The 12,303-nt window shown below is 37.8% G+C and overlaps 1 pseudogene; it reads right to left on the reverse strand.

The window, feature by feature from the left end:
• Positions 1–6,847: 6,847 nt before the first annotated feature.
• Positions 6,848–8,415, reverse strand: LOC134363662 (sulfite oxidase, mitochondrial-like; annotated as a pseudogene).
• Positions 8,416–12,303: the final 3,888 nt, after the last annotated feature.

Below are 12,303 nucleotides of genomic sequence, written 5' to 3' on the forward strand. Positions count from 1 at the left end.
TTGAGCCAATTTATCTACTATAACAACAAAAATTAAATTTTGCTTTTATTTTTATATTTGAAGTTCAGTTAGGATAGAGGTGTTTGTGAAATGGTCATAGCTAAAAACTGTCTGAAATTCAACCTCAAAACTTTTTCTATACGTTTATTTTGAATTTGGCCTGATCTCTTCTCTGTCATCTAGGATGATTTCCTTAATAGAAAAGGAAGGTGAAAAAGTAGACAAGCTTTACTTAAGTGCAGACAATTTGTCCTAGTATGAAAATTGGTAACTTAAGTAAAAGCCCTTAGAAGTTTACAACACTCATGGAAAGAGTTTTTAATATCTGAGCAAGAAAGATGACCAAAATCAAAGGAACTAGAATAGTTTTTAAAATGGAGTAAGGTAATGTTCCGAAAGGTAGACAGAAATGGAAAGGACAGATGTTATGAACTCTAAGAGATTTCTTTCAAAATGAATGAAGGGTTATTAGTGTAAAATGCTACCTAAAGATGGTATCAGAGAAGTAATAAAACATAGAGATCATGACTGACTTCTATAAAATGGATTTAAACCGAAAATTGTGTGTGAAAGCTGTGTTTTCCCAGATTGAGCTAGACAAAAGAGAGGACTGCCATGTCAAGAAACAGTTGTGATTGAAATGAGACTTCTAAAACATTAAATAGATGTGAGAATAGGTTAAAGCTGTTTTTGTTTTCTTTTCTTTTTGTTTGCTCTTAGCAGGTTAAAGCCTTAAGGATAAAGGATACATATAAACAGGGTATTCTACGGTTGAATAAGCCTGAGAAGGTTAAACATGACAGCAAGTTCTGGTGTAGATGAAGGTGATAGGGTCAGAACTCAAGTAGGAATTTATTTTGGGGGCCCAAGGAAGAATGATATTTATTTTTCTGAAAATACAGAAATATAATAAAATAAATATGAGAAGGAGTTTCTAAAGCTATTCAATTCTGGTCTGATCATATGCCTCAATATTTTGTCCAGGTAATACAGTTGTGATAGACACAGCTCAGTGGAGTAAGGCTTTTAAAATATATATTTTAAAACTTTACTATTTGGTGTAGTGAACAAATTTAAAAGTAAGTTTCAAAGTAAGAGGGATTTGGATTTGAGCAGTGTCTCCACTAACGTGTAACTTAGATATAGTTTCCGAGTCTCTATTTCCGTGTTTGCACAATTAAGATAAAATGCATGTGTGTAAAGTCGGCACGCAAATTAGAAGTGCTCTTATTTGTAGCACAGTTCTGGCAATAGTAACAATTAAGTATATGGCTGTTATCAAGATTAATTTTTAGAGACATAGAATGTGATGGGGCTTATTTCTTTGGTCTTCTGGATACACTAAAAATGTTCTAGCACTTTCCTATTTCAAAGGACTCTTGGCTCTCCCTCTCCACTGTTTACCTTCCTCATACATAAGGAATCCTCATTTCTTTTCATTGCCAAGGGAGTATTTGATTGCTTTTAAAGAGATTTCTAATTTTATGGAATATTTTTCTTAGAAAGCTCTTCTGTGGGAAATACAACCACTGTCATTAGTGAGTGTGTGGTATCTATTGAACATCCAGAGAGAGGTGGTGAAAAAGTATTGTTTCAGATGTTGGAAAACAGATTTTATCCAACTTTCTCTATCAACTGGAGCAAGCTGCTTAGCCTCTTTGAATCAGTTTCCTATCTCAAAAAATGGAAAAATAACTTGCAGTTAAGGTCAAAGGAGACAATATGTGTGATAATGATTTTTTAAAAACTGTGAATACACACACATATGATGTAAAAATATCATGACATTATACTCTACCTACATTCCCATAGTTTTGGGATAGAGACAGGAACATTTTCAATCGTTCTGATGATTGCAAGACACGTGGAATAAATAGGGGTCTGTTGCTTTTTCTTCTTCCTCTGCTTTATAGTCCTTATAGGGACAAGCAGGTTTCCTTTCTCTTGTTGCCAAAACAGATTCCTAGTGGTCACTAAGACATCACCCCTCATTCCTAGTATATAATAAACACCCCACTTGCCTACGGGACAAAAGCCCAGTATCTTACTCTTTACACTTTTGTTTCTCTAACTGGTTGATAGATCTGTCCTTATAGTTATTACTAATATTGATAGCTGATTGTTTTTATTGGTTGAATATTTAATCCCAAAGTTTTGGGGGCTATTTCCCTGAGGCAAAAAAAAAAAAAACCCCACAAAGAAGCAATTGACATATGCAAGGGTCCTTTGACTTTAAACAGTGACCCAATTATTGCAATTTAGAAATAGCTAAAAATTTTTGTTGTGATTAGAAGCATTACATCCCACTTTAGCAAAGCTGATGCTACAAACAATCAATAAAAATAAAGTTTAACAACAAAACACTTCTTTATCATAACTGGTAGCATACTTTGGAAGAATCAAGAAAGATGATTCATACTGAATAGCAATACTGTCACATCTCAATACAGGAAAACTTCTTTAGACAGCTTAGTCCAACAAAATCCCTTTATTGGTACTTTTACTATAAAATTGCCTTTCAAAAAAATCAATAATGATGTAAAATGCACATATCATAAATGTGCACAATATTAATAACTATCAAATCTATACTGGAAGAGAGATGTAAGGACATTCTTAAAATGAAAAAAAAGCTGGGGGATCTTAAAAATTTTGACCCAGGTTTTTGATAATGCCAGTGGCTAACCTGGATATTTAGACATATTTACATAGATATCATATCATTTAAGATACTAACAAGTCCTGATAACCTAAAATCATTATTCATTCCATAGCCCTTAGGCATTTATAATATCAGTCAATTTAGTTTGTTTATGATATATGATTTAACTTTAAATTACTTTCTCCCTGTTTTCTATAATTAAGCTTTCTAAAAATTTGGTCTATATATTATTATGAATTGAATGACAATGGTTATGTTATCTAAGGGATACTTAAATTTGCAACTCATTGAAGTGATACACAAAAGTCAACAGGATTTAACTTTGTAGTATTTGGAGCATGGTATAAAACGTATCTTTCTAGTCCAAAAGGTTGTAAGCCAGTATATTTCTTAATTGTGGTGTGTTTCATTGCTGTTTAGAGTTTTACTTGTTTTGCAATATTTCAAAAATTGTTTATATTCCCAGAGACTTAATCGCCTGCAATGCAATCTGTACAGGTCCTTAGAGGTAATTGTTGGAAGAAAATCTTAAAGGAATTGCTGCCAGTAAAAGAAAAAATTCTATATACAAAGAAACACCAAGGGTAATACGTTTGCTTTACATATCTAATAACATTTTATGGGACAGCTTTGTGAAAGCAGCTAAAGTATGATTTTTTTTAAAAAATAGTCTTTGGGATAGACAGAATGTCCTTACTGAAATGTAAATTTATAATTGGAGTTTCATGTGTAGGGACTATATTTTCTTATTTATTAGTTTCAGAAAAGAGAATATTCATTTAGTGAATGCACTTATTGCTCATTTTCAACTCAATGGATTAGATATCTTGAAGAGATTTGCAGTTCTGTTTTTGGTTGCAAAGATGTGATAGGCAACTACTTCGGTGGATACTCCCTAGTAGCTACACAGAAACCAAAGACCAAAATCAATTTACCATTTTTACAGCATAGCTAGAGGCCATTTAGCTGTAGCCTGGAAAAAAGGAGAAAGTGAATTGTCATAAATGATAAAAGCTAGGCAGGACTATGCTAAGTGTTAAGATGACTAATGTTCTTGCTATTCATGGCTCAGGACAAAGAGAGAATTCCTTAAATTTTTCTGTCCTAAATATTGTGCTACTAGACAATATTTTTAAAAATATTTTAATTTCTGGAAGCTGCCTATTTATAAGATGTTTTATCAGCAGGGATTGTACCAATTCTCCTTCTTTCCCCCTTAATTTACACAAATGCATGCACACACACTACAGTATATGTAACTAAACTACTAAACAAATTTCTATTTAGTGTAGGTGTATACTATACATAAGTATAGTAGAAATACTATGTGGCTTATATATGCAAATATAATGATATTAAATATACTATGTGTAAAATATACTATATTTAGTATATAAATATAAATTTGAATAATCATAACCACATCTTTATAAACTCTGATATTTGATAAGACTATGTTTGATCTCTTTACTTAACTTATCGCTTATTGAATAATATGTCTGTCTCTGTTTGAACTTGAAAATCAAACCATGGTATGAAGATAGTAACCTGTACGCATACTCATCATCTGGTATTTTGTATGCACTGTGGTAAGGGTCTTGTGTTACTAAATCTTCAAAACGTAATGCAAAGCAGACATTATTATTTAAATATTTTAGAAAAATATCAAACTGATTTTCCAAATGGTTAAGAAACTTTATTCAGCTGGGAGCTGATGGAGCCAAGGTTCAACCTCGGGTCTTTGTGATCACAAGAACAAATGTTCTTTCCACTAGAACATGTTTTAATAGTGGTTCTCAGAGAACAAAGCCAATGGAAAGTCAGACATGATTTATAATTTGGCTCAGTAATTACTATATTCTTGGTGTGAGCATTTAATTCTTGCTCATCTTTCTAAAATCTCCAGTTTCTTCACATATAGTAGAAGTATTATTAATTTACTTAACATGGTGCTTGCATAGTAATCTTTGAAAAATAATTAAAGAGACTCAATGTTTGGTGTAAATTTCAAGAAATATTACGTTGTTTCACATTAAGATTATGCTCATGAAAACATTTTCTTAAATAGATTATGTGATGAATAATAGTTTACAGTGAAATAATGGGGGGGGGCCTTTAATGAATGAGGATAAAATGGTTCAAACTGTGCTTTCAATATAGTGAAGGGAATAGCCAAATACCCAGATTGTCAACTTCGCCAAAACTTGTTTTGTTTTGTCTTTTGCCTTATCATCATTCGTCTGTACAATAATAGAAATTGAATTCAAAGGTAAAACAATTACAATGAAACAATCTTTGGTAGCAGCTTTTTAAGTAAATCATTAAGTGGGTCCCAAATCCCCATTTCCTTTTACAATAATTTTTTATTAGCCTGTTTCAAGTACTGAAGTCTCCTGATTTAGGAGGCAGATATAAGAATAATAGTGAATGTTTTTCAATTTGTATCAGTTATGCCTTCTTCTAAGTAACAGACATGATAGAGGAATGGTACTTTGAAATTGTCCTTTCAAGCTGATTTGACTGTTGTCACTTTGTAAAGAATTAGCTGTCAGTGACTACTCCACGAGGATTTTTTTTAACTATTGAGCTATGCTATGATAAATTTTGATTTTTTCCTGTACTTTGATATTTTGATATTTAGAAACTTTTATCTCTTATTTCATTAATATATAGTTCATGTTTAAATATTCATGGATACATTTTGCATCAATTTGGAAGAGAAACACATTTCCATAGACAAAAAAAATTTCTAAAGAAGTTTTCAAAATTGGATAACAACATGTTTTTATTAAGTGGAAGACTAGGTCACTTAAAACATAATTTTAAAAATTATTTTCTATCTTAAAAGCTTTCTTATATATGTAGCACACTCATCCAAATATGTGAAAATAGCTTAAACAATAATTCAAATGGTTTCAATTTTTTTGATGACTTATTGTCATCATTACGGCCACAGTAAATTGAAATCTAATAAATCCCTTGGTGAATTAAAGTGGTGCTTTACAAAAAAACTTTACAGACTACTGTAGAATTTTTTACAGAGGATTGTATTTACTGTTCAAGAAAACTCCTGAAGAACAATTAGGCCCAGCCCTAATTATTATGAAGGGAAAGGAGGAATATCAGAATCTTTACCTTGGTGGCTAGAGGGTGAGGAGGAAATTTGAGAAAATAGAGAACTTGAGGAAGAAGGGTATATTACTTGTTGTTTATAAACTTCTATTTAGCATCATATTGTAGAAAATTAAATGATTTCAAAGCATGAGAGTGGAAAATATCTATTTTTTTCTTCTTGAATTGTACGGAAGCATGATTTTCAACTTGGGATAGGAAGGTTGGTACTACCTCCACATATGTATATACATGTATTTTTTTCCCCAGGGCTTTGGGTAACACTTTTCTTACTATATTTACTACAATCTAGAAAGAGAGATGATTAAAAAAACAGCAATCATACAAGAATAACGTATGTAAAATTTGTAACTTGTATTAAAAACTGAATCTAAAACAGCAGGATTCAGATTAAGGTTTAAAGATAACACATTTATACTCTTTATATTTTATGATATATTTCCCTTTCGTTTTAGAAAATTATTTCTTACATTTATTTTGCACTATTTTCTAGAGGTCTGAGCTACCAAGACTTCTATTTCTACCTTTTGTTGTTGTGTTTTCTTTTTTCACAAGTGTAATCTTAAAGCGGGACTTTATTGGTGAATTTAGAAAAGCAGAACTGTAAAGGGAGAGGGCTGCACTTCTTGCTCTCCTAACGACCCCCTGGGAACCAAGGGAGACAGTAAAAAGCAGCATGTACACTTTTCTTACATATCACACATATTGTCTGCAGAATCCAAAAAGAAAAGCCAAATAAGGCTTTGGTAGTGACAGGCATTAGAAATGGAGGTGGGGTAGAAAGAGAAAAGACAAATGTTTGTTCCCAGAATTACTTTTCTCACTTCTATCCCCTTGTTCTAACAGCTCTCACCTCCTAGCACAGGGTCAGAGGCCAGGAGGGGTAAGTAACCTAGGAGGGAGGGTGCCTGGGTGTGGAATGCCTAGTACAGGATTGTGATCTGAGTCGTGGAGAGGTAGGAAAGGTTTTTCTGTGGCAATGAGGCCAAAGGATGGATTGGGAAAGCATTTGAGAAGGTGGTTCTGGGGCATAGATGACTCCTTTCCCTGTTCTTATGGGGTCACATGGACACAATGCCAGGAATTGCTGGGCACGCCTCGCAGGCTCCAGATCGGGGCCACAGTATCTGGCAACACATTGCATCTGTCATCCTTATTCCTACAAACAATGTCCAGTTCCTTTGCCCAGCTGGCACAGGGGCTTGCAGCTGCTGTAGTTGCCAGGCCCAGGCCTTCCTGGGGCACTGCCCCTCTCCATTCACCTCAGCTGCCTGCCAGGTTGGGCCCCTATCCAGAGACATATCCACACAGATAACAGCCCCGCCACCAACACTCCATGTATGTGCCTTGACAGTCACCTCCCCTGACTCTACAGTCTCCCTATTCAGGGGCTCTGTGATGGCCAAGTTAACAGAAGTTTTCTGAATATATGTAACTATAGTGCCCCAGTCCACAGATGGAGAGAAGTCTTTGTAATCCCATGGTTGCCAGTGGCAGTAAGTTTCCTCAGGCTCCACATACACTTTGCCCAGCCATTTGACATGACATCCACCATACCAGGAACCATCACCCTCACAGGAAAGCCATGGTCACAAGGCAGAGGCTGCCCATTCAGCTCATGCACCACCAGGGCTTCAGCTTCAGGGTCCATGGCTTGAGCCAGAGAGATGGATGGTCTGCTGGCAGTCCCAGTGGGATCTGAGTCCAGCCCCTCAAAACAGATGTGGGCCTCAGTTTCACCCCAGAGCTGGTGACCAGCCTGGCTTAACACATCACAGAGCCATGCCCCAGCCCAGCCAGGCTGATGGCCCTGGACCTCCACTTCTACTTCTTTGATGTGAGTCATCTCAGAGCATCAGATGGCGGCACACTTCAGAGTGATTGTGATCTTGTGCATGTGGAACTCTGGGGACAGGGACAGCAACTGACCCCCAGGTGCACCTTCTATATGTATAGGCAATAGATGTCTGGGTCCAAGTTAAGTACAGGCAAATGGCTCTGAGTGAAGAAGATGGGGTTGGGTGTGGTAGAGTTTTCCATCAGCAGCTCAGTGGGGAGTCTGCATTAAAGGGGTGCTGGCTGTTAAACTTCAGAGCTGGGTGACACATAGGATCATCAGCTTCAGTTTTCTCCAAGATCATTAGATGTCTCCAAGGCAGAAGGTGGCTTGTCTTTGGGGTTCAGCTCCCCAGTCTTATACAAAGCCAGTAACTCACAAACATGGGACTGCTTGTGAACAGCATAGAAGGCTCAGCAGTATTCTAGGGGACCCCCAGCTGCTAGCCTAGGTGTATGCCCAAAAGTTCTGTGAGGGCAAAGACCTCACAGCCTAGAGTCATACAGATCCCAGTCACAGGGCTGTTGTGGGAACTCACTTCCTTCTTACTGTGTACAAGGATAGTTCAAAAAGTTTGTGGAAAAATAGAATTAAAAGATAATGGGATTCTTTCCATTAGCTTTTAAGTGCTCTCTTATGTGTGGTCACTTGGCAGCAGCCCTACTTGGATGATCACGATTGGCCCACACTGCACTGAGACCTAGCAAGTTCCCCACGGCTCTCCATCGCTAGAGCCAGAGTTATCACTGCTGAAGGTTGGTATGCTGGGAATGAAATGAACCATTGATAGAGCAGACCCCATATGCAGAGCCTTGAGGGGGCTGGCCTGAGTCTGCAAGCATGCCCCAGCCCTTGGGACCGCAGCTCTGTGTGGAAGCAGCAATGTGACTGTGTCAGTTCAGCATCAGCCCCGAAGCTGTTTTATCCAGAACTCACCAGGGAGCAGAGCCAGCGTGTGACGTGGGGCAGGAGTAAAGAACTGCTGTCAACCCAGGGTCCCCCAGCCATTGGTTGGCCACAGCTGCCTCCAAGCTGCTGTGCTCCCTTCCTGGAGGCCTAGGCAGGTGGGGTACCACGAGGGCTTGGAACTTGCACTGGCTGAGTTTTTGTTTCTCTCCTTACTAGACACCCATTGATTAGAGCTGATTATAGCACTGGTGGGTGAAGAATGGTACCCTCACTGATGTCTGGAACTGGACAGTGGAAGGGACAAGGACTACAAAGTTTGGGCTGAGAGGTTGGACACTTTGAGACATTCCCACCCCACCACTGCAGTGGAGGAGGGGGTGGGGGACTACCAAGACTTTTAAAATTAATTAATTGATTGATTGATTGATCGATTTATTTATTTATTTATTTTCCTTTTTAACTTGTGTTTTTCTTTGGTGATATTATTACGTCTTTGTCTTCTATTACTTTTTTTATGCTTATTGCAATTCTTGACTAGATGGCCAGTTTCTCCAATTGGTTGTGGTTTTATCTATTGTCTTTTCCAGGCACACAGGGTGACTTTGTCTCAACTGATGCTGGGAGTTTTGGTGCACTTCCAGTATCTAAATGAAAATTCGGTGTACATGCATATACACACACACTGTCGTCTCCAAACAAGATTCACACATCTCCTCTACAGGCCACCATTTTTCCTAGCTTTGAGCTTTCTAGTAACCTCACCAAAAGGTACTGTGAGTTGGCCTGTAGTGACACTCTTCAATGAGGGTCGACTTCACCATATTTAGTAAAATTTCCTCATATTGTCATATGTAGCTTAGTAGTGATTATGGTCTTTCTATATTTTCCTTTTTAGTCTTCATATTTTTGTTCAGTTTCTAGAAAGTAATTCAGAATGTTATTTTATTTTTATTCTCATACTTTTTGTTCTTTGAGAAGTACTTAATCTTGGAAAGAATTTGAACGTAAAATTTCTTTCATTACAATTTTTTTTTTTTTTTTTTTTTTGGCAGCTGGCTGGTAACGTGATCCAAACCCTTGACCTTGGTGTTGTAACACTGTGATCTAACCAACTGAGCTACCCAGCCAGTCCTCTTTCATTATAATTTATCTATGTGTTAGAAATTATAAAATCAGCCATTCTATAAAAGGAATCTTATTACAAAAACAAAATAAGTATTTAAGAAAGGGTAAATATGAATATTACCATGAATTAAGTTGCCATTCATTTTCTACTTACCCGAAGGTAGCCCTGATCTGGTTAGTCTCTTGGTGAATTTTAGGATCTCTAGTGCTGAAAAAGGCAAGGGACACACTTGTCTTACTTCGTATTTTACTCAGAGTTAATTTCATATAGAGTTACACAGGTGTGTGTGTGTGTGTGTGTGTGTGTGTGTGTGTGTGTGTGTGTATCTGAGAAATAAAAAGAGTTAAGAGGAGTGACTTCATTTTTCGCTATCGTCATTCTGAGATGAGAAGTGCTCATTCTCCCTGGGGTCAGGTTTCAGGCCATTCCCCTGAGGCTCAAATCACTCCCCTAGAACTCAAGCCCTGCCTCTGAGTCCTAAGCTACAGTGGCTTATAGCACCCATTTTCAGCACCAGCACATGGAAATTGAGGCCACAGGGGGCAGATTTATGCAATCTCGGTAGCGAAGCATGCTCAGTAAAAAGGAGTTCACCCCTTGAATGACCTTCCACCAGAGGCACTAGAGAGCACCAAATATTCTTTTACATATTCCATGCATGTAGTGGAATTTGACCAATGAGCATGCTCTAAAAGAGATCAACTGAGCATGTGTAAGACTAGGTTACATAACTGAGAACTACCCCCTTAGTTGAATATTTGTTAGGTAGCATGACTATGTATTAGATAGCAAAACTATAAAACTTGGATCCTGGCTGAAGGTGGGGTTGTTGCCCACTTCTCCTGGGACCAACCAGCACTTCACTGGCAAGGTGTGTATTCCTCACTTTTGTATTAAACTTACTTTTAATGGGCATCTGCTCATTCTCTTGAGCCAGCCTACACTTTGTACTAAACTCTAAGTGTGTATACTTTTGTATTAAACTTGGTGTGGGCCCTGCTCAGTCTCTGGAGTGAGGCCACACTTTCCCTGTGAAATCTCTATTCCTTACTTTGCTACATTAAGCCTGCTTTCAGTTTTTACTGTGACTCTGCTCTTGAATTCTGTCCTGTGGCAGAGTCAAGAACCTACTAGAGACCCCTCAAATCTAGCCTCTCAGACCCTCTCCTCTGGTTTCAATTCCGCATAACTCAGTTGGAAGAATTTTTGCATCATGTCCCCATAATTTTGGCTCCATGGCTCTAGAAACATTAGTTTCCAGGGAGAACATACTTGCGGTAGGAGACCCAGGAGATTATTATGGAACTTAAGCAATGGCTATAATCCAATTACTTCAAACTCCTCATGCCAAGGGACACCGAGAGGTAAGGGAATTCCACTAAAATATCTGGGTAATTAACCTTTCTATCAAGAGGAGTTGGGGTTGTTACACATTAGGTAAGGGAAGAATATTTTTGGTGCTTAGTGATCCATGATCCACTTGCCCATGCCCCATTTAATGGCATTATGGGCAAGTACAGCAGTCATGTCCTAAGAAGTATATGGTTCAACCTACCGGGCAAACCATGTAGATTAGCAGAAATACTAAGTGTAAGAAGAATGAGCATCAGTTAGTAGGCTGGACATAAACTATAGCTTTAGCTTTCTCTTCTAATATTTCCCAGAGAAAAAGTCTGTCCAGAATTCTGGAGGAGTGGTTGTTCATTGAGAAAAGAAGTAGACTGCAGAGGATACCATGTCACTCAGCTTTGATCCTCTCTTCATGGCCAACATGCCCATCTCCCATATGCTGGGAATATTACAACTACTTTTCTCACTAGGAATTGTCCTCAGTCATAGGGAACTGTCTCATAAAACTTATTCCCCCTGCCAAAGGTTTGAATGTGCTCCCCAAAGTTCATGTGTTGGAGGTGGGACCTTTAAGAGGTTAATTATCCAGATATTTTAGTGGAATTCCCTTACCTGTTGGTGTCCCTTGACATGAGGAGTTTGAAGTAATTAGATTATAGCCATTGCTTAAGTTCCATAGTAATCCATAGGTAATGAGAATTCTGCTCTCATGAATGGATTAATGCCATTGTTGCTGGAGGGCACTTGTTAGCACAAAAGTGGGTTTGTTATAAAAGCAACTCAGCCCCCTCTTGCTCGCTGGTTCACACTCTTACCCACACAGTGCCTTCCACTATGTTATACTGTAGCAAGAAGACTCTTACCAGATGTGGCCCCTCAATCTTGGACTTTCCGGTCTCCAGAATCATTAATTGTTAGCCAAATACATTTCTGTTCATTATAAATTACCCAGTCTCTGTTATAGCAGCACAAAATGGACAAAGACACGACCTTTCAGAGACAGATCTGTGGCAATGACTATACGAAATTACAGTTAGAGGTGAGTCTCAGGGACCATTGGCTGAAGTGTCACTTTACAGTGGCATTAAAAGTCGGCTTCTCCTTCATTCCAATCTTGCTTTCCTTGCTTCCTTATTGGACTATATTTCAGGAGCTCTCTTCAATAAATATTCTGCATTCAAATATCTGCCTCAGAGTCTTTTACTAGGGAATGCGACCTGAGACAATATACTTGAAAAATTCTGTTCTGTATAATCCGTCTGCTGTCATTCCTTAAAAAACAACTAA

This window comes from Cynocephalus volans, chromosome 15, assembly GCF_027409185.1.
Source record: "Cynocephalus volans isolate mCynVol1 chromosome 15, mCynVol1.pri, whole genome shotgun sequence".
In the NCBI taxonomy this organism is placed as follows: Eukaryota; Metazoa; Chordata; class Mammalia; order Dermoptera; family Cynocephalidae; genus Cynocephalus; species Cynocephalus volans.